The 23,974-nt window shown below is 44.4% G+C and overlaps 1 protein-coding gene across 2 annotated transcripts in view; it reads right to left on the bottom strand.

Moving 5' to 3' along the window:
• Positions 1-23,974, bottom strand: part of LOC117366119 — a 138,033-nt gene that overhangs the window by 63,163 nt on the left and 50,896 nt on the right. The window lies entirely within an intron of this gene.

The raw sequence follows: 23,974 nt of genomic DNA, 5'->3' as shown, positions 1-23,974 counted from the left end.
TTCAAAGAGATGTACATATACTAGACTTTGGGGGGGAAGAAATAATGGGTCTGAAAATAGAGGAGAGGGAGAGAGATGATGGACCATTGGATTTAGGGAGGGAAGGAACAGAAAGGGAGAGAAATTGGACACAAGAGATGGTTTGGAGGAGGGATAGAGATACTGGATAGGAGGGTAATTGGGAAAAGAAAGGGAGAGATGGTGGGCCCTGGGGTGGTGGGGAAGGAGGGAGAGATGCCGGATGAAAGGGTAGTTAAGAAAAGGTGGATCTGTGGAGGGAGATGAAAAAAAGGAAAGATACCAGACTTCCTGGGGAGGGAAGGGAAATGGAACGGGAGGACAGAGATGGCAGATGGATGGTTAGCATGAAGAAAGAAGGAGACCCTGGCTAGCAAGTTATCAGAAGACAACCAGAGCCTGGGACCAACAAGATTTGAAAAATAACCAGACAACAAAAGGTAGAAAAATTAATTCTATTTTCTGTTTTGTGATTACAATATGTCACATTTGAAATGTGTATCCTGCCAGAGCTGGTGTTAGACTGCAAACGTGAGCTAGGATTTAACAGAGAGAGGAAAAGTCCTTTTTGTTTCTTTATTTTATTTACACCACAGCACCAGTGTGGTTAGGAGAAGCCAAAGGGGGTGAAAAAGCTATAAAACCCACCAAGATTTTTGAAAAAAAAATCACCCAACTGGGCAGAAAAATCGAATTGAAAAACCAATTAAATAGGCTGAATCGAAATTTTTCTTCCTGAATCGGGCAGTTTGCGCTACTGTCTTAGACTTTAGGACCTGGGATTGGGGAGAGATGGCATCCTCAGTACTTTATAATGCAAGTGAAATGAGGATTTTGTCAGACTTTTGAAGGGTCTGTAGAAGAAAAATATTGTATAGGCCGGGGACATGAGACAGCAGGAAATGGGAACTTTTCTTCCTTCTATTTTTGTGAATGGAAAGGCTGAGGATGTCAGAGAGTTCAGTTAAAATATGTGCTTTATAAAAATAATATAATAATGTGTTTTATAAAGTTTATAAGCATTGCTGACCTACCCAGTGAGGTGTTCCTAGTGGTGGTGGTGGTTGTGGCAGTGTGTCAATGTGTTGAGAGGAAGAGGTGGTCTGGGAAATTCTCTTGAGCAAACTCCGGGCCCATTTCCACCCCCAAGTTAGTCCACTCCACTCAACTGGTTCACACACTGAGTGGGTCATTGGGTATTGTGCCTAGGTAGTTGTTTTGGGATCTCTTCCAGTGGTTTGTCAGTATCTCCTTGTGGTCCAAGGAAGGAAACTTTGTTAACCTTAGCATTGACCTTTTGTAACAGTGCTGCTTGTGTGGCATTAGGCTATCTAGTGATCGAAAGAAAAAAATAAACAGACCTTTGCACATTTTTGCACTATAGGTGGGTGTATGAGGAGGTTCATATTTCCTGCACAGCTAAGTCCGTGTGAGGTTCCCTTGTGTTGTATTTGACATCTAGCAAGGTCTCTGTTTGGAAGGAAAGATCTAAGCTTAAAAATGAAGTGGCCAGAAGTTATGGTAAAAGCAGATAGCTTAGCTGGTTTTAAGAAAGATTTGGACAAATTCCTGAAGGAAAAGTCCATTGTCTGTTATTAAGACATGGGGAAGTGTCTGTTTGCCCTGGATCGGTAGCATGGAATGTTGCTACTCTTTGGGTTTTGGCTACCATGAGAATGGGCTACTGGGCATGATGGACCATTGGTCTGACCCAATTAGGCTATTCTTATGTTATGTTCTCATCTGTAGGGGCCTTTGTTTTCACTTCTTATTTTAATGTATTTTTTTTCTGGGAACTTATCAGTGTTTTTTATAATGGGAACAAAAATGGAAGAGAATTAATGTGTGTGGAATGGGGGGGGGGGGGTAACTAATTTCTTCAGCTAAATAATTAAATCCACCTCAACCAGACATAGGAGAACTCGCACACCCTCCAACCAAAAACGTCAAAAGAAAAAAACTGTTTAACAACCTCCTAACACTCGACCCCCAACTCTACAACCTATTGACCTCGACCACAGACTACAAAACCTTCAAAAAAGAAATAAAAACCCATCTATTAAAAAAACACATAAAACCGAACTAACACAATCAGAACTGTCCCAAGCATCACCTGCAACTACTCCATACGTACTTCTGATGTCATGACAATTCAGACATAATTTATGTTATGTTATGGTATGTTTGGAATAATGGTTACATATATGAGGTTCAATAAAATAATATTTTCACTCCCTGTTACTATTCTGACCATTTATACCGTTTCATGGTTATTACAAAAAATATTTTTTACATGGAGGGTGGGTGGGGGTGTGTGTCAAAAAATGATGGGCCCCGGGTGCCACATACCACTGAGTTTTCATAGCTTCACATCACACTCTTCTTGGCTAGGCTGAGAACTTTTCTACGACCCCTTGTAAATCCTCATGCCATACAGTCTGGTTTAAGTCTCAGCTTGATAGCGGGTCATGCTGGTTGCACAAGTTTAATGTTATAATGTTATTTCCTTTGTTACAGAGCAGAATAGAATTGTGGTGTTGGGAATTTTTCTCCCTTTCAATCCTTCCTGGTTTTTTTGTTTTTTTTAATTACAGTACTACTAGATTGCTTTTGTACAAACTGAGGGGGCAGGAGCAGCAACCTGGGAAGGAGGTGGAGTTGGAAAACATGATTGACAGTTTTCTGTAAGCATCTGTACTGGTTCAGGTACATGACCCTAGCGTTTATGACCTCTAGACACATCTACAAGAAAGAAGATTATTGAGGTAAGAAGCTAATCTTTCTGTATCTTAATCATAGATTCTAATGAAATAACCTGTCTTAGTAAAAAGAGAATCATGGTTAGGAAAGGCAGATTGCCAGTGATCCATATTATAAATTGGATATCATCTTAAAAAAAAAAAAAGAGCTATCATGCTCAATTCTTGAATGAGTGCTAGGCGACAGAGGAATAAATTACTGTAAAAAGTAATGGTGATAATAGTATCACCTCTGGAACTCTCAGAATTGTGAATGCCATAAAATGAATGATCTCTAGGACTAGTTCAAACCATTGGTATACTTGTCCTTGAAGACCTGTTGAGGGCCATTTTTAATAGGATGTCTAAGTCCGAGTCTGGATGTCTGAAGAAATATATCCAAAAATTGGGTGGAGAAAAGGCCATCTTCAAAACAACAAGACATCTGTATTTTTTTTTTCTGAAAATGACCTGCTAGAATTCTTGGCTTAGCAAGACACCTATCATTTTTGGCCATTTTTGAAAAATAGGACGTCCAAAACGAGCCATTTGCATATATAAGAGGGCCACACAGACATGTCAGCAGAGCAGTGGGGTACCTTATAAGGCACTTTTTTGAACTTCACATAATCTCCTTATAATGTATGGTGAGCCCTCCAAAATTCCCCCAAAACCTACTGTACTCACCTGTCTACCACCCAATTAGCCCTCATGGCTGAAGGTGTCACCTATTTGGCAGTACAGTAGGATTTTGGTGGGCTCACACTTTCAACCATAAATGTAATGGTTAGAATGGGATATATGGGCCTGGGTTCCCCTCTCTGTGGTTCACTATTCCGCCCCCCAGGCTTCTTCAGACACCTGCTTGCTGCTCTACTTTCCCATACTATATGCTGCTGTTATAGAGACAGGTATGTACTGTTTCATTCAGATCTTTGGGGGGGTTTGGGGATCATGCCTTCATCTGGTTAGTTTGAGTATCTTTTTGGCCTTTATTCACTTTTAAAATAGATCTAGCTCTGAGGCCCTGATTCTGCAAAGTGCTCCCGATTGTAGGCAGCTGTAGGCGTCCTACAGCTGTCTAATCAGCCAATCGGGAGGCACTTTTTCTAAAAAAAAAAAAAATGCTCCCCAGGCAGGCCGCCTATATTGAAGGCGCCTCCAGGGAGCCTAGAGAGGCCTGCCTAAGCTCGCTAGACGGTAGCCTTAAGCGAACCTAGGCGTCCCTACGCATCTCCCTAGCAGAACGGGAGATGCTTACAATGTTAGCCTACATGGTAAGTAGACGCGGCCGCTGTACCTAATCGCGGCAAAGATCTCCCTGCCGTGATTAGCATAGTGACCACGGCTACGGCTGCAAGTCTCCCCTCCCCCCAGCGATCACGGCAGGAGGGCACCAACCCCTCCTGTAGACCCCCCCCCAACGGCCCTCCCGACAATCGCGGCAGAAGGGTACCCAACCCCTCCTGCCGACCCCCCCCAATGGCCCTCCCGACAATCATGGCAGGAGGGTACCCAACCCCTCCTGACGGTCCTCCCAATGGCCTCCCCTAAGATCGCCGGCAGGAGGGTGCCCAACCCCTCCTGCCGGCCCCCCCAACGGCTCCCCCTAAGATCGCCGGCAGGAGGGTACCCAACCCCTCCTGCTGGACCCCCCCCAACGAACCCTCCCACCCCGGAACCCCCTTAGTCTTACTTTCCAAGTTGGACCGGACGGCTCCTCACACGTATGGCCAGCAGGCTTGCCTCCGTCCAAATGCCCAACCCACAGGATCCTAGGGCCTGATTGGTCTAGGCACCTAAAGCCACTCCCGCTATAGGAGGGGCCTTAGGTGCTTGGGCCAATCAGGCCCTAGGATCCTGTGGGTTAGGCAGGGGAGGGGCGGGCCCACCTCATTTGGACGGAGGCAGGCCTGCTGGCCAGACGAGCGAGGAGCTGTCCGGTCCAACTTGGAAAGTAAGACTAAGGGTGGTGTTTCGGGATGGCGGGGTTTGTTGGGGGAGGGTCCGGCAGGAGGGGTTGGGCACCCTCCTATTGGCGATATAGGGGGCCGTTGGGGGGGCCGGCAGGAGGGGTTGGGCACCCTCCTACCAGTGATCATAGGGGGGGCTGTTGGGGAGCTGGCAGGAGGGGTTGGATATCCTCCTGCTGCGATCATCGGGGGGGCTGTTGGGGTAGGCAGGAGGGGATGGGTACCCTCCTGCCGCGATCGTTGGGGAGGGCTGGTTCTGTCGGCATGAAGGGCTGAGCACCTTCCTGCCGGCGATCGTCAGGGGGGGGCGGGTTATATTGGCAGGAAGGGTTGAGCACCTTCCTGCCGGCGATCTTCGGGGGAGCTGTTGTGGGGGTCCGGAAAGGTGGGTTAGGCATGTTAAACCCGATTCTGTAACCGGCATCTGCAACATGGACATCGGTTACAGAATCGGGTTAACTTTGGGTGGGTGTAGGCCCGATTCTGTATAGGACACCCGGACCGGCGACCTATACAGAATCTGGGCCTGAATGTCTAAATGGCATCTTGGATGACTTGGTAAATGTTTGATTATGGCTGCAAGACATCCAAGTGTTAAGCCTGCCTATGCCCATCAATAACACGCCTCCAATACACCCCCTTAAACTTTGGAACCACTGCAGACAAAAAGCCTAGCAAGACATCTAGAAAGTTGGTTTTGAAAATGACTATTTGTCCAAGTGCCACTTTATGCCATTTTTTGGACATCTTTCTTTTTTGAAAATGAGCCCCACACTCTTTAAATAGACAAACAATAGTCTATGGTCAATCAAGCCAAAGAAATGCCGATTTTTCTCTGTCCAAGTTTTCAAATATATTACTAAGCATAACTACTGAGATTGTTTCAGTACTATGAATGTTTTCAGATTATTTGCTTTTTTCTTTATTCTTCCTTCAGTCCCACCAGTCCTTCATCTTTATCAGTGGTCTTAATTAAATTTTAAGCTGGGGCCACTTTGGATTCTAATGATTTGAAGGAGAGCTGTCAGATAGCTTCCCATGAAGGATCATGACTGCTGGCCAGTATGTGTCAATGATATCCACCCCCACCAGCCCACTTTTCAGTCTTCATTAGGAGGTATCCTCATGATTGTGAGCATTTCCTAATGCACTCTCTTTTGTGTATTGCACTTGTGTCAAACACAAGGCCTGTTGGGCGAATCTGGCCCGCCTGGCCTTTTTATGTGTCCCGCAGCAATGCTCCCGAACTTCCCCTTCTTAGAGCCCAGCTTGTCCTCCCTCCCGCGCCGGTCCGACGTCGCTGTCACACCGGAAAGTCTGCCGGCTTTGGCAATGTTGTCTGTGGCTCCCCCTCCTGCCTTTTGCCACCGCAATCCACCCGGGCAGAAACAGGAAGTTGCACGTCATTGGAGACAGACCGCGGCAGGTGAAAAGCAGGAGGAGGAGCCACAGATAACACTGCCGAATCGCTGAGGCCGGCAGATTCCTCGGCTTAGTGGTGACATCGGACAGGCGCTGGAGGGAAAGACACGCTGGGCTGTGAGGAGAGAGGGACTGGCACTGGAGGGAAAGGCATGCTGGGCTGTGAGGAGAGAGGGACCGGTGCTGGAGGGAAAGGCAAGCTGGGCTGTGAGGAGAGAGGGATCGGCGCTGGTGAGAAAGGCAAGCTGGGCTATGAGGAGAGCGAGATAAAGGGAGAGAAGTTGGACCTGGGGTAGTGTGGAGGAAGAGGGAAAAAGATATTTGAAGGGAGAACCGTTGGGAAGAAAAAGGGAGAAATGTTAGGCCTGGGGGTGGAAGGGAGAGAGAGATGCAGCATCTCTTTTTTCTTCCATCTCATTGTTCAGCATCATGGGGGGAGAGAAGAACAACAGAAAAGAGAGGGAGCAAAATGTTGGACCAAGGGGAGAGAGGAGGAGAGATAGAAGGAAATAGGAGGCTGGGAAATGGGAGAGCTGCAGAATAAGAGAATGGAAAATTGATAGGAAGCTGAAAATTAAAAAAGGAGAGATGAGAAAGATAGCCAAAAATTTAAAAATGTGAAGGATGAGAAAGAGGGCGAGATTTGAGTGGACAGAGGCAGAAAAGTTGAAAGGGAAAAATCAATATGTTGGAGAAAGGGACTGGAGCAAGAGAGAAGAAGAGAAAAAAAATGGACAGTAGATACTGGAAAGAGAATTAGAAGATAGGCAAAATCAGAAAGAGAAACTGGGACTAAAAGCAAAATGACCAGACAACAAAAGGTAGAAAAAATAATTTTCTTTTCTATTTTGTGATTACAATATGTCAAATTTGAAATGTGTATCCTGCCAGAGCTGGTATTAGACAGCAAGCGTGAACTAGGACCTAAAAGAGAGGAAAAGTCTTTTTTATTTATTTTGTAGCCAGTGTGGGGTTGGAGAGGTTGTATCCCTATACTTCTACTAAAACTAACCCCCTCCTTTGCTGGCGCACAGTGTAGGTTTTGGCGCCAGCGGCAATTGATCTGATGTTCACAGAAATCCTGTGAGCGTCGGAGCCGCCTCCAGCACTGGGGCCCATGCTGTGTGTCAGCAAAGTATCTTAATAAAAAATCCGGCCCACGACTTAGCCTGTGTTTTAGATTTTGGCCCCTTATGTGATTTGAGTTTGACACCCCTGGTCTATTGAGAAATGCCTTGTCCTTCAAACATGTACCTCTCCCCCCTCCCCCCATCTACTTTCCTCTTTCTGTCCTGAGTCTGGGTAGAGAGGCAGAGTAGCAGAAAAAAAAAAGAGAAAGACAGTGGTGGCTGCCATTGGCCCCCAGGCCTTGAATACAAGAAGAACACTTATCTATAGCAACATTTCATGAGGCATTAACCATGTCCTGGTTTCCCTTTCTGCCCTTCTCCCTTTCTCTTCCTCATATAATAATTCCACACTCAATTTGAAGGTCTGGGGCCCAGATGCCTTCAGAAGTTGCCATGGTTACTGAAACCCTCAAAGTATGGCCTGCTAATTGCCTGTAGAGCCAGATGGTTGGAGTGGGAGAAAGGGGGAGGGGGGAAGACATTACAGTAGGGAGGGATAAGAACTACACTGTGAGGAAAGAAGAAAGATGTGACTGTTAGCAGGAGGAAAATGATGGGAGTAGGATTCAGAACATAAGCAATACCAACCAAATAGGAAGGTGGAAGTTTGATAGAGACATAAGAATTACCACACTGGGTAAGAGCAAAGGTTCATGTGGCCTAACATCCTGCTTTTCAGTAATGGTCAGCAGTGTGTGGACAAAGATGTGTATACAATAGTCCTTCCCCATCATGCCTACCTAGCCAATTGGAAATAATCTATTTGATTACAGCAATCCCAGTTCTGCTGGGGGTCAAAAGAAAAATTGATTGAACCTCACATGGTTTTTGGATTCACTTCAGAGTGAAGGCAATGGAATTCTTGCAAGCCAAAATGTGCAGGGCTTGTTGACCTTTTCGCACTCATTTTTGATGCATGTGAACATAGCAAAAAGCCAAAAATGGGTGTCCATGTGCTTGAAGACCCGGATTCTATAAACGGCGTCCCAACTGTAGGTGGCCAACTGCTGCCTAATGTAACCCCCTCCTTCTCAGACTGAGGTAATAGGTATCCCTCTTGAAATAAGATTTGTTTTGTAGTCGTGAACACCGAGGGTTAAATTGGTACCTTTCCCCAGGAGGAGTGAATTACATAAAAAAAAAAATAATGAATGCAATAATAAAATGTAATAAAAATAAAATAAAAAATGTTAATTAAACCATAAACAAAATAGATATAAAGAAGCACTAAGGATTCAAAATTTGTATGTATGTCCAGCACTAAGGATTCAAAATTTGAAATAGAAATAATATTTCATAAACAAATGCTGTATATCAAATCTAGACAATGAAATTCTACTTCCCCTCTGTACAGTTCTTCTTTTTACACAGATTTGGGTATTTGAGGCTTTCTGTCCTTTCTGTGTAGGGGTACCACATGGGCACGCTGTTTCTAGCAGACTCTCTCTTGCTAGCAGACTCTCTCTTCCTGGAACCAACCTACTACCCTGACTAAAACAAATCAATAAGGGAAAACCCTATCCTAATTTAATAACCCCAAAGTTGCCTAAAATACTTTCTCAGCTAGAAAAAAAAAACAGATAATTGATGTTCCCTATACTATTTCCCTCCCAAGAATTTCCTATATCTCAAATCACACACACACAAAAAATCAAATTCTCAATAAACTTTATAGCAGATATTCTCAGAAAAAGGTTTCCAAAGTAGTTTACAAACTTTCCTTCACCAAAGGTCTCTCACAACATTCCACAGAAATCTGTCACAGGACATCTCATTAAATTTCCTCCAAAAATCAGCACTCAAAGTCACTCAAAGATCCTCTCAAACATTTCCCAGAAGAGTCTCACAGAATAGTAGACTGAAACTTTAGTCAGAAATCTTCACCATATATTTCTTAATCAGGGAATCTCTCAAACATTTACCAAAAAATTCTCACAGAACATCACAAAAAATCTCTTCAGACTCTCAAACATTACCAGCATCAATACCAAACTTCAGACCTTAACTAGAATTTCACAATCCTTCACAAACTCAAATAAAAACCACCATAATTACCTTCTCACAAGGCACAGAAAAGCACAATTACTTACCGTAACAGGTGTTATCCAGGGACAGCAGGCAGCTATTCTCACATATGGGTGACGTCATTGATAGAGCCCGGATGCGGACGCCTCACAAGCAGACTTGCTTGAAGAAACTCGAAGTTTCGAGCGCCCGCACCGCGCATGCGCGAGTGCCTTCCCGCCCAGCACAGGGCGTGTCTCCTCAGTTCAGATAGCTAGCAGAGAAGCCAACTAGGGGAGGTGAGTGGGTTGTGAGAATAGCTGCCTGCTGTCCCTGGATAACACCTGTTATGGTAAGTAACTGTGCTTTATCCCAGGACAAGCAGGCAGGTATTCTCACATATGGGTGACCTCCAAGCTAACCAGAATGGGATGGTGGGAGTGTTGGTAATTTAGGAGAATAAATTTTGTAATACTGTTTGATCAAACTGTCCATCCCGTCTGGAGAAAGTATCCAGACAATAGTGAAAAGTGAAGGTATGAACCGAGGACCAAGTAGCAGCTCTACAAATTTCCTCAATAGGTGTAGATCTGAGGAAAGCTACTGATGCTGCCATTGCTCTGACTTTATGGGCTGTGACTTTACTGCCTGGGCATAGCAGAATGAGATACAAGCCGCCATCCAGTTGGAGATGGTACGCTTAGAAATAGGATGTCCCAACTTATTTGGATCGAAGGAGACAAAAAGTTGAGGAGCAGTTCTGTGTGGTTTGGTGCATTCCAAGTAGAAGGCCAAAGCACGTTTACAGTCCAGAGTATGAAGAGATGATTCTCCAGGATGAGAATGAGGCTTTGGAAAAAGCACTGGAAGTACGATGGATTGGTTGAAATGAAATTCTGAGACCACTTTAGGTAGGAATTTCAGATGAGTACGAAGAACCACCTTGTCATGATGGAGCACAGTGAATTGTGGGTCAGTAACTAAAGCTTGCAGCTCACTGACTCGTCGAGCAGAAGTGAGGGCAATGAGAAACACAACTTTCCAAATGAGATACTTCAGATGAGCCTTATCAGTTGGTTCAAATGGAGACTTCATGAGTTGAGTAAGGACAACATTGAGGTCCCAATCCACAGGAGGAGGTTTGACATTGAAAAGTCCTTTCATGAATCTGGAAACCACTGGATGAGCAGAGAGGGGTTTCCCTTTAATAGGCTGATGAAAAGCCGCAATTGCACTGAGATGGACTCGTATAGATGTAGACTTGAGGCCAGAATTGGATAAGTGCAAAAGATAGTCCAAAACAGAAGATAAGGAGGAATGCTGAGGCTCCTTATGATGAGAAAAACACCATGTCCGTTTTTGGTGACAGCATTGTCTAGTTGTAAGCTTTCTAGAAGCTTCTAACATGTCTCTAACAGATTGAGAAAACTGAAGAGGTACCAGGCTGTCAGGTGTAGAGACTGCAGGTTGGAATGAAGCAGAGATCCTTGACTCTGTGTAAGCAGAGAAGGAAAAACTGGTAGAAGGTATGGCTCCCTGCTGCTGAGTTGAAGTAGAAGGGAGTACCAGGGCCACTGAGGAGCGATTAGAATCATGGTGGCAATTTCGTTCTTCAATTTGACCAGAGTCTTGAGACTGAGAGGGAATGGAGGAAATGTGTAGAGGAAAAGATTCGTCCATTCCAGAAGAAAAGCATCTGCCTCGAGGCGGTGAGGAGAGTATATCCTGGAGCAGAACTGAGGCACTTTGTAGTTGTGGGGAGCTGCAAAGAGGTCTATCTGTGGCATTCCCCACTGTGAAAAAATGTGACGAAGAGGCGAGGAATGGAGATTCCATTCATGAGGTTGCAGTAGATGACTCAAGTTGTCAGCCAAGCAATTCTTTGCCCCTTGAATGTAGACAGTTTTGAGGAAGGTGTTGTGGTGGATTGCCCAGTCCCAAACCTTCAGAGCTTCTTGACAAAGGGAGGCAGACCCTGTCCCTCCTTGTTTGTTAACATAATATATGGCGACTTGGTTGTCCGTCCGAACGAGGACTACTGTGTCATGAAGTAGATGTTGAAAAGCATGGAGAGCTTTGAGGATCGCTCTGAGTTCCAACTGATTGATATGACACTGACAATCCGTACGGATCCAGAGGCCTTGATTACGGAGACCATCGAGATGAGCGCCCCAAGCGTAGGTCAAAGAGTCTGTTGTGAGGACCTTCTGATGAGGGGGCGTTTGAAAAAGCAAGCCTCAGGAAAGATTGGAAGAGAGCATCCACCAACGGAGAGACTTCTTCAAGGAAGGAGTGACTGAAATGTGTCGAGAAAGAGGGTCGCAAACTTGCGTCCATTGAGATGCCAGGGTCCACTGAGATATGCGAAAGTGAAGTCTGGCAAAAGGAGTCACGTGAACTTTGGAGGCCATGTGACCCAGAAGTACCATCATGTGTCTCGCTGAGATGGAAGAGCAGGAAGACACCGTATGACAGAGTTGCAGAAGAGCTTCCAGACATTGTTGTGGAAGGAATGCTCTGAGTTGGATAGTATCTAGGACAGCTCCGATGACTTGTAGATTCTGTGAGGGCTGAAGCTGAGATTTGGGAAAGTTGATTTCGAATCCCAAACTTTGTAGGAACCAGGTAGTCCATTGGGTCGCTACAATAACCCCTTGAGATGTGGAATCTTTGATTAGCCAGTCATCGAGGTAAGGAAATACCTGAAGACCATGATTCCTTAGAGCTGCTGCTACCACTACCAGGCACTTGGTGAACACTCTGGGAGACGAGGCCAGGCCGAAGGGTAATGCTCTGTATTGATAGTGCAGATTCCCCACCTGAAATCTGAGGTATTGACGGGACGCTGGATGAATGGGAATATGGTGTAGGCCTCCTTGAGATCCAGAGAGCATAACCAGTCGTTCTGCTCGAGAAGGGGATAAAGGGATGCCAGGGACAACATTCAAAACTTTTCTTTGACTAGAAATTTGTTGAGAGCCCTGAGATCCAGAATGGGTCGCAGATCGCCCATCTTCTTCGGAACAAGGAAGTAACGGGAGTAAAAACCCCTTTTCTGCTGTTCCAAGGGAACTGGTTCGATGGCATGGAGATGAAGCAGAGCTTGAGCTTCCTGAAGAAGAAGGGCGGTCTGGGATGGATTGGAAGGATACTCTCTTGGAGGAAGCTCTGGTGGAACCTGAGTGAAATGAAGAGAATATCCTTCCCTGATGATGGTAAGCACCCAGAGGTCGGATGTAATTATTGTCCATTGGTTGTAAAAATGATGGAGATGACTTCCTATAGGAGGAAAAAGAGACAGAGACAAAACGGTGGAGGTTATGCTCTGTTGTAAACAGTCAAAAAGGCTGAGAAACCTTAGGTGCAGCAGAAGGTTGGGGTTTCTGTTGCTTCTGAGGTTGTTTTTTCAGAGGAGGGCTCTGGAGCAAAACGCCTTTGATAGATAACAGCAGGGTGTGCAGGCTTGGCAGGAGTTGGCTTTGGTTTAGGTCTGACTATAGAAGCAAATGATTTTTCATGGTCAGATAATTTCTTGGTGGCTGCCTCGATGGATTCATCAAAGAGGTCGTTGCCCTGACAAGGAATGTTAGCTAAGCGGTCTTGAAGTTTAGAGTCTATGTCAATGGTACGAAGCCAGGCAAGACGTCACATAGCTACAGAGCAAGCAGCCTCTCGGGCAGATAACTCAAAGGCATCATAAGATGATTGGAGGAGATGCAGACATAATTGAGAGAAAGAAGCAATGACTTCTTGAAACTCAAAATGCATTTGGTAGAAGAAAGTCAAAATAAGTGATGAAATAAAAATTATAATTGAGGACTTTAGAGGACATCATAGCATTCTGGTAGATGCGACGTCCAAATTTGTCCATAGTTTTCCCCTCCCTTCCAGGAGGAACTGTGGCATAGACCTTGGAAGGATGGGATCTCTTCAAGGAGGATTCAACAAGCAGAGATTGATGAGATAACTGTGAGTTGTCAAACCCTTTGCAATGCACAGTTTTGTACCTAGAGTCCAATTTTCCTGGAACAGCTGGTATGGAAAAAGGTGTCTCCATGCATCGAGCAAAAATCTGATTCAAAAGCTTATGAAGTGGAAGCTTAAGACACTCTGCCGGAGGTTGAGGAAGATGCATGACTTCTAGATACTCCTTAGAATATTTGGAGCCAGTATCCAATTGAATGTCCAAGTCTACAGCCATCTGTCGCAGGAAAGACGAGAAAGATAGCTGATCTGCCAATGCTTTGCCTCAAGAAGGACTCGAGGACGTCGAGGCAGCCTGTGTTGAAGAAGAAGCTTTGGCATGGAAAAAGGCATCAAAGGAACCAGGTGACTTGGACGAGGCAATCGAGACCGGAACATCCTCGAGATCCGGCATCGGAAACCTCGAATGAGGAATTGGTGGTCTGGTCGAGGTTGGAGTAGATCGAGGCTTTGAGGAAGATGGTCTGTCCTGAGAAGAAGAATGATGCCTGGAAGGATGCCTCGATGAAGGCCTCAAATGGTGGTGAGAACTGTGTCTGGAACCAGATCTCAAGGATCGAGGAGATTTCGCCTCGGAAACGTAAGCAGCCGATGTATGTATGGGGCTAGAGGCTGTAGATCGAAGCTCCAGAGGCTTGGTGGAGAAACCTCGATGCACTCTCAAAGACTCTGCTCCTTGTTTAGAGTGTGAGGATTCTCGTCGAGGCACTCGCAAAGAATCTGCTCCTTGCTTTTCGTGCTTGGATGGCAGACCAGACACTCACAGAGACTCTGCTCCCTGCAAAGAGTGTGGAAGCTCAGACTGGGGCAAAGGACTGGGGCAAAGGAAGGGCTCGACCTTGCGGAAGTCTGCTGAATGCCCAGGCTGGATAAGAGGAAGCAGTTTATGTCCCATGTTAGTAAGGAACTGAATAAACTGCTTCTCTAACATGGTCTGGAAAGAAGCCGGATCACCTGCTTTGGCTGGAGGTTCCTTCGAGGTATTGTGAGTGTGTTTCAACTTAGAAATCTTGGACACTTTAATCACCACCGGTGGAACTGACTGCTGAGCTATCTGACCTGAGGAAACAGGGGAAGATGCAGCAGATGACGTCGAAGCAAGAGCCGCTGCAAACGATGAGGGTCTGATGAGGCTCGAGGTGAAAGCAGGAGGCACAGAAAGAGCCTCGATGGAAGTCGAGGCCGAAGACGCTTTCGAAGTCGAGGGATCAGTAGGAGACTCCATCTCGAAAAGCTTGTCCACCAGAATGCAACGACGCTTGAAAGCACGAGGCTGAAGTGTTTGGCAAGGCAGGCACGACCTAGGATGATGTTTCGGCCCAAGGCACTTGAGGCAGCGTTCGTGAGGGTCCGTGAGAGAGATCGCGCGCTGACACTTGCTACACCTCTTAAAGCCTGTAGCAGGCCGGGACATAGACGGAAAAATAGCCGCCGCAAAGTCGAAGCCCTCGGGCTGCGGCTGAGCAGCCTGTCCCGGAAAACGAATGGAAGAAGAATAAATTTTTTTTTTAAACTAAAAAGAAATAAAATAAAACAGCGATTCGTGAAGAAAAAAACACAAACCGCGGTTGAGAGAAGGCACAAAGTGAACGAAGTTAAAAGCAGAGAGTCAAAAATGGACTTCTCGGCTCTGCGGAAAACTGAGAACTGAGGAGATGCGCCCTGTGCTGGGCGGGAAGGCACTCGCGCATGCGCGGTGCGGGCGACTCAAAACTTTGAGTTTCTTCAAGCAAGTCTGATTGTGAGGCGTCCGCATCCAGGCTCCGTCAATGACGTCACCCATATGTGAGAATTCCTGCCTGCTTGTCCTGGGATAACCAAAACACTTCCACACAGATCCAAGTCATCCTTCCAACTGTCAAATCTGACAGTTAGAATGTTCATACAGCTGATGCTGATCTCTGCATGAGAACAGCAAACCTGTGCAGGAAATCAGCAACAGAAAACCAAAACTGCACCAATACAAAAGACACACAAACCAAACCTCTCAAAACAGGAAAAAAACACAGTTCTTACATTCCAGATCCTCTCTGCTTGAAAAACCCCTTTAAAATCTTCTTTAAACCCTGGTTTTCTCACTCAGATAACTTTTAAACTTTTAACCCTGGTTACATTAACTAACCAATCGGGATGCACGTTTTCTAAAAAAAAAACAACCTCCCGAGGTAGGCCACCTAAGCTCACGTAAGGCTAGGCATGGGCGTGGCTTGGCCTGGAAGTAGCCTTAGGAGGACCTAGGCAACCGTACGTGTCTCCCTTGGCCAGCGGTAGGCGTGTACAATGTATGCCAGCAAAATGTTAGCCTACATTGTAAGCAGACGCAACCGCTGAGCTTATCGCGGCAAGGGATCTCCCTGCTGCAATAACTTTAGCAGCCACTCGCCCCTCCCTCCCGTTCTTTGCTGGTAGGAGGGATGCCCAGTCACTCCTGCCAAGACCTACCCCAAAACCCCCTCCATGAAACGATTGCAGCAGGAAGTATTTTTTTTTTTTTTTTAAATTATCTATCTGTATGTCCAGGCGTTTGATCATCCAGATCGCCACTTCATCTATCTTTATACTACATTCTCGACCAAAATGTCGTCCAAGTCCCAAACGCTCAGAACAAGACATGGGAGGGGCCAGCATTGTGATGGACTGACCACCCAGACATGGCAACAGAGCAGAGGGGCACCTTACAGGGCACTGCTGTGAACTTCACAAAAAGGGTGCCACATAAACATCTCACCAGAACTCATTTATAGGTTATGATGAGCCCCCCAAAACACACTATACCCACCTGTCTACAACCCCAATAGCCCATATGGCTGCAGGTGGCACCTATATGGCAGTAAAGTAGGGTTTGGTTTTTTTTGGGTGGGCTCACAATTTCTACCATGAATGTAGTGGTTAAAGTGGCTTATGGGCCTGGGTCCTCTTCTCTATGGTTCACTAGCCCATCCCCCAGACTACTTAAGCCAAATCTGTGCAGCTCTACTAGGTTTTTCTAAGCCAGGTGCTGAAGTTCTGGAGGCCGGTATGTACGTTTTTTATCTGAACTTTGTGGGAGTGCAATGGGGTCAGTGAACATGGGGATAGTATGTGTGGGTCTTTACTTTGTCTCTGCAGTGGTTATCTGGTCACTTTCAATACCTTGTGGGCACTTATATCTGTCTTCACATTGTCTAACTCACAATGTATAAGTTCACCTAGGCAGTCTTGTCAAACATTTGATTAGTACGACTAAGTGTAAGTTGGCCCACATCCCACCCTAACCACTCCTCCAAAAATGCCCCTTTGAGCTCTGGGCGCACAGTGGGATTCAGAGGCCTGATATGTCCCTGGATACGTCCAAAAAGCTGTTTCGATTATTGGCACTTGGACGACCTGTCTTTTAGATTGTCCAAGTGCCAATTTGGGAGGGCTTTTAGACGTATCTAAGTTTTGATTATGAGTCATCTGGACTCATACATAATTTGTTAGAATGCTATAAGTTACATGTGCAAACAATCCAGTTCTGTGGCTGGCATAAGTGCAGAGAATGGAGAAAAAAAACAACCGAGAACACACAAACAACTTGGAAAACACTGAACAAACAATACAAACAAACGCAAAAAGAAAGTTTACACCAATCAGATAGGCATAGAAATCCAAGACACCAAAAAACTTTTTAAACTACTAAAGGAACTCACAGACACCAAACCCGCCCCTCCCCCCACATCCAATCAATTGGCTAAATTCTTCAGAAACAAAATATCAACAGCCAGAAACACCTTCACCGGGACCCTAAACCACCTCGATGAAATCTCGATACCACCTAAAGAAAATGAGGCCTACACAGCAGACAGAAACTGGTCAGATTTCCCAGACACACAATGGCATGACCTAGACAAATTCTACAAAAAAATACAGTCATGCAGCCTGTGACCTTAACCACTGTCCCCCATACCTGTTAAAAGCTGCCAGCACTAGATTCCACACCCACCTCATGCGGTGGATTAGTTACATGCTCACAGAGGGTCAATTTCCACAAGAAGTCGCCAAAATCATCATTACCCCTATTCTGAAAGATCCAAAGGGAGCAACAGATCAGCCATCCAATTACAGGCCTATAGCCTCAATACCACTATACATCAAACTAATGGAAGGCCTCGTAGCAAAACTTCTCACCGAATACTTAGAAACCCACAACATTCTTCACCCCTCACAATCAGGCTCAGAGGCAACTACAGTATGGAAACACTAGTCTCTCTCCTAGACACAGCCAAACAACAACTAAGCAAAGGCAAAAAAATGCTACTCATACAACTCGATCTCATAGCGGCATTCGATCTAGTAGATCATGACATCCTACTTCAAACACGATGCAGTAGGAATCACAGGCAAAGTCTACAATTGGTTTGAAGGATTCCTCCGCTCTAGGAGATACAGAGTAAAAGCAGACAATGAACAATTAGAATCCTAGAACAACCCTTGCGGAGTCCCCCAAGGCTCCCCACTATCACCAACACTCTTCAACCTTTACATAGCCACACTTGGCACATGCTTAGACAAACAAGGTATAATGTCATACGCAGACAATATCCTCCTGCCTTTCGACCAAACCACCCCCAACACAATGAATAAACTACACATTGCACTAGAAACAGTGTCAAAATGGATGAGAGACCACAAATTAAAACTGAACCAAGACAAAACCAAATTCTTTACTTCTAGAAAGAAACAAAACCCCAACCATAACAAACCTAGAAATAAACTCCATTACATATCTCTTACAACCCAACCTAAAACTGCTGGGAATAATGATAGACAAAGGCTGCACCATGCAACTTCAAATCAGCAAAACAGTTGAGAAGGCATTCGCAACCATGTGCAACTTAAGACAAGTCCGAAAATACTTCACCAACGAACAATTCAAACTCATAGTACAAGCGCTAATCCTAGGACTCCTGGACTACTGTAACACACTTTACTCTGCCAATCTGGAAAAACACATCCAGACCAAGGAGAACTCAAGCACATTTTACCCACCTCCCAATCAAAGGCAAAGCAAAAAAAATATATGATGGTCTACCAAAGCAGCAAAAATAGACTACCACCTCTCAAATCTGCTGACCATGACACCCAACTACAAAATATTCAGGAAAGAACTGAAAACCATACTATTTAAGAAATTTGTCAAATGATCTAACCAAACCTTATCGACAATTCCCAGATCCTGGCACATACTATAGCTATCAACCTTGTAATCTCCCTGGGAATGCCCAGGCTAATTTCTTGTTGTAAACCGCCTAGAAGTGAAAGGTATTGGCGGGATAGAAGACATCAATGTAATGTAATATAATGTAATATATTTACTAGTTCTGCCTGATTCATAAATTCGAATTGATTCGTTGTCCGAGAAAATTGGACTCACTGATTCAGTGACCCCCCCACCTCAGTGAGACCTGACATACCTCCAAGGCCTCCTAAAGCAGCAATGGCAGCAGCTCTCTGAACGCGCTAATGATGGAATCCCTAGCAGGGTAGGCTGCAAAGAAGCCTGTTCAGAGTGCTGCCACGGCTGCTGCTCTAGGAGGCCTCAGAGGTATGTCAGGTCTCATTGTGGGAGATGAGCGGATGGGAGCAGTGGCGTATCTAGGGTATGTGGCACCCGGGGCCCATCATTTTTGACACCCCCCTCATGTAAAAAAATATATTTTTAATAACCATGAAAAATAAATGGTCAGAATAGAAACAGGCACTGGAAATTTTCTTTTATTGAACCTCATATATGTAACCATTAATCCAAACATAACATAAATTATGTCTGAATTGTCATGACATCAGAAGTACATATGGAGTAGTTGCAGGTGATGCTTGGGACAGTTCTGATTGTGTTAGTTCGGTTTTATGTGTTTTTTGAATAGAAGGTTTTTTATTTCTTTTTTTGAAGGTTTGGTCGAGGTCAATAGGTTGTAGAGTTGGGGGTCGAGTGTTAGGAAATTGTCGAACAGTTTTTTTTCTTTTGACGATTTTGGTTGGAGGGTGTGTGAATGGTGCATGAGTTCTCCTATGTCTGGTTGAAGTGGATTTAATTATTTAGCTGAAGAAATTAGTAAACACCCCCCCCCCCATTCCACACACATTAATTCTCTTCCATTTTTGTTCCCATTCTAAAAAACACTGATAAGTTCCCAGAAAAAAAATACATTAAAATAAGAAGTGAAAACAAAGGCCCCTACAGATGAGAACATAACATAAGAATAGCCTAACTGGGTCAGACCAATGGTCCATCATGCCCAGTAACCCATTCTCATGGTAACCAATCCAGGTCACTAGTACCTGGTCAAAACCCAAAGAATAGCAACATTCCATGCCACCGATCCAGGGCAAGCAGACACTTCCCCATGTCTTAATAACAGACTATGGACTTTTCCTCCAGGAATTTGTCCAAACCTTTCTTAAAATCAGCAATGCTATCTGCTTTTACCATAACTTCTGGCCATTTCATTTTTAAGCTTAGATCTTTCCTTCCAAACAGAGACCTTGCTAGATGTCAAATACAGAAAGAACAAGGTACACCCACCAAATAGTGCAATAATGTGCAAAGGTCTGTTTTTTTCTTTCGATCACTACATAGCCTAATGCCACACAAGCAGTGCTGTTACAAACATATTCTGAAGGTCAATGCTAAGGTTAACAAAGTTTCCTTCCTTGAACCACAAGGAGATACTGACAAACCACTGGAAGAGATCCCAAAACAACAGGCACAACACCCAAAGACCCACTCAGTGTGTGAACCAGTTGAGTGGAGTGGACTAACTGGGGGGTGGAAATGGGCCCAGAGTTTGCTCAGCAGAATTTCCCAGACCACCTCTTCCTCTCAACACATTGACACGCTGCCGCCACCACCACCACCATTAGGAACACCTCATCGGGTAGGCCAGCAATGCTTATAAACTTTATAAAACACATTATTATATTTTCTTATAAAGCACATATTTTAACTGAACTCTCTGACATCTACAGCCTTGCCATTCACAAAAATAGAAGGAAGAAAAGTTCCTGTTTCCTGCTGTCTCATGCCTTTCCCCTGCTGAGCCTAGAAGCTCGAAAGCTTGTTGCCTAGGCGGAGAAGCATCTGATGGCCTTGTCTTCCACTCCTGTGGCAGGGGTGGACGATGTGCTGGTAGACTTCCTCAGTTGTCAGATTCTGGACCCGGGAGAATGGTCCTTGTCCAGGCTAGCGTTCGAAGCCATGTTTCGATCTAATAGTGTCCTCGGGGAACCAGAAGGCGGACAGGTTCTTTAGCCACCGATGGGAGGTCGGCAGAGCAGGGTTAAGCATTCTGGTTCAACCATAGACTGATAGGGAACTTCTGTATGGCTTTTCCCCGTGGCCTATGATAGGACACGTTCTGGGCCGGGTGACATCTCACGCAGGTCCGGTGTTCCTAGTGGCCCCGAACTGGCCTTGCAGTCCTTGGTACACAGACATGGAGCAGTTGAGGGGTCTGTGTCTTTCTTGCCATCGGAGATTGCTCACGCAGGGCCCGATAGCCCTTCCAGTTATGGATGGCTTGGTTTTGCTACCTGGGGCTGTACGCGTGGCCTTGAGGGCTAGGGGCTTCTATTCTGCTGTCATTGCCACATTTCTTCAACAGGAATTTGAAGGGGTCAGCCTCCGCGAAGGCCTAGAGGTGCTTTTCAGCCTGGTGTGCAGCAGTTCAAGTCATCCTTTGTCCCCCCTATCCTTTGGTCTAATTGATCACACCCGAATTTGCAAGAAAGGATTTCAAGATCGACTGAGCATTTCAAAGCTAAGATGGTGGCTTCAAATGAGTCACAAACAGCAAACAAGGAACAATAATAGTTATTAATACAGTTTTAAAAATGGCGTTTAGAATCCAAAAGTAGAGTAAAATAACTCAGTATAGGGAAAAATCCTTTTATAAACTTTCATAGAATCAATCATTGCACCATCTTGTTAGAATAAATGATTTTTAAATAACTTCATAGATTCATTAGTAATTCTTAAATCTCCATAATGTGAAAATAAAGTCCAAAGTCCAAAGTTTTGTGAAAAGCTAATATAAGTAAACAGATTTAGTTTCAATGTCTCTGCAGCGGTGACCCAGCGGGGTTCTGACGCGTTTCGCCGTCCTGGCTTCCTCAGAGAACCCGCTAATGCTGTGTGTGACCTTAAAAAATAAATCCTTCTTTAATAAGAAACAACAAGAAAGATACATAGTAACATTTTACAAAGAGAACTTTTAACAAAGAAAACTTTTAACCAAACACTCACAGACTTATCAGTTGGGTACCTAATTCAAAAGGGAAAAGAAACTTCCTCGTGTTCTATGACATGAATGCTCTGCTGAGCACCCTGTACTTATGAAGTGTGAGGCTGTCTATCATCTGTGAAGAAACGCCCACCATTCTACTTCACGGTTTAACCCAGCAGGGGTGACTGTCTTCCAATGGTAAATCCATCTCTGCTCTCTTTTCCACAACCAAGCTTGGACATTTCCTCCTCTCTTTAGCTGAGCCACTTCTAGTACTATGAACTGAAGATCAGAAAGCTGATGTGAAGCAGTGTGCCAATGCTGCACTAATGGAGCCTTTAAATCGTTCCTCCTAATTTTGCTCAAATGTTCCGTAATCCGAACTTTGATACTTCTAGTGGTGTGGCCAATGTAAAGTAAATTACATGGGCATATAATCATATACAGCACTTTCTGTGTATTGCAGTTTGTATGTTGTTGGAGGATATGCTTTTTAGGCAAAATAGGGTGATTGATGCATGTTATAACTAACGCATGGGAGCAAATAGTGCAGTGTCCACACATAAAATGGCCTTTAAGATGTTGGGGAGTGCTAGTGTGGTGACTAATATATTGGGAAGTGGTGAGATGGTCACGTAGATTTCTGCCTCTAGAAAAAGCAAACATAGGGGGTTGGGCGAGACTTTTATGAACCTGGAGGATATGCCAATGAGATTTGATGATTTTTTTAATCCTAAACGCTTTGTATGAGTGAGGAAGTGTGCACACCATGCGGGCTTCTGCAGGAGATTGAGTTTGCTGAAGGAGGTAAGTTCTGTGTGCATATAGAGCTCTTTTATAGGCTTTCTTGATGGTACCATAAGGGTACCCCCTATCAGAAAAACGTTGCCACATGTCCATAGAGCGCGTCTTATACTCATCTTTATTGCTACACAAGCGTCTAAGTCTCAAAAACTGCCCTACAGGTAAGTTGTCTCTTAAATGGCGTGGGTGGTAACTGGCATAGTGCAACAAATTATTTCGATCGGTAGCTTTTCGAAAAATAGTAGCTTCAAAATGATCATGACATAAACTGATTTGAATATCAAGAAATGCAATCTGTGTGTACGCGTAAGAGGCTGTAAATTGTAAATGTACATTGCAAGCATTAAGCCATTGCAAAAAAGAATGAAAAGTCTCAAGAGTATTTGTCCATACTAAAAAAATGTCGTCAATGTAACGCTTCCAAACATAAATATCAGTATAGTAACTGGAGGTGTAAATATGTGTTTCTTCAAAGTCAGTTACATACAAACAAGCTAGAGTGGGGGCCATAGTTGCACCCATTGCAGTGCCCTTGATCTGTAAGAAAAATTCCGTGTCAAACATAAAATTTTCTGTAAGGCTATACTTGCAATACTCCAACAACATACAAACTGCAATACACAGAAAGTGGTGTATATGATTATATGCCCATGTAATTTACTTTACATTGGCCACACCACTATAAGTATCAAAGTTCGGATTACGGAACATTTGAGCAAAATTAGGAGGAACGATTTAAAGGCTCCATTAGTGCAGCATTGGCACACTGCTTCACATCAGCTTTCTGATCTTCAGTTCATAGTACTAGAAGTGGCTCAGCTAAAGAGAGGAGGAAATGTCCAAGCTTGGTTGTGGAAAAGAGAGCAGAGATGGATTTACCATTGGAAGACAGTCACCCCTGCTGGGTTAAACCGTGAAGTAGAATGGTGGGCGTTTCTTCACAGATGATAGACAGCCTCACACCTCATAAGCACAGGGTGCTCAGCAGAGCATTCATGTCATAGAACACGAGGAAGTTTCTTTTCCCTTTTGAATTAGGTACCCAACTGACAAGTCTGTGAGTGTTTGGTTAAAAGTTTTCTTTGTTAAAAGTTCTCTTTGTAAAATGTTACTATGTATCTTTCTTGTTGTTTCTTATTAAAGAAGGATTTATTTTTTAAGGTCACACACAGCATTAGCGGGTTCTCTGAGGAAGCCAGGACGGCGAAACGCGTCAGAACCCCGCTGGGTCACCGCTGCAGAGACATTGAAACTAAATCTGTTTACTTATATTAGCTTTTCACAAAACTTTGGACTTTGGACTTTATTTTCACATTATGGAGATTTAAGAATTACTAATGAATCTATGAAGTTATTTAAAAATCATTTATTCTAACAAGATGGTGCAATGATTGATTCTATGAAAGTTTATAAAAGGGTTTTTCCCTATGCTGAGTTATTTTACTCTACTTTTGGATTCTAAACGCCATTTTTAAAACTGTATTAATAACTATTATTGTTCCTTGTTTGCTGTTTGTGCTACATTTCCTTTGGAACAATATTCAATTTATTCAATTACCCAGTTGTATTATATTGGGCTTCAAATGAGTAACATACATAGTAACATAGTAACATAGTAACATAGTAGATGACGGCAGATAAAGACTCGAATGGTC

Source organism: Geotrypetes seraphini, chromosome 8 (assembly GCF_902459505.1).
Source record: "Geotrypetes seraphini chromosome 8, aGeoSer1.1, whole genome shotgun sequence".
NCBI classification, from domain to species: domain Eukaryota; kingdom Metazoa; phylum Chordata; class Amphibia; order Gymnophiona; family Dermophiidae; genus Geotrypetes; species Geotrypetes seraphini.
The sequence above is the reverse complement of the archived record's forward strand: the minus strand, read 5'-3'. Positions and strand labels throughout refer to the sequence as shown.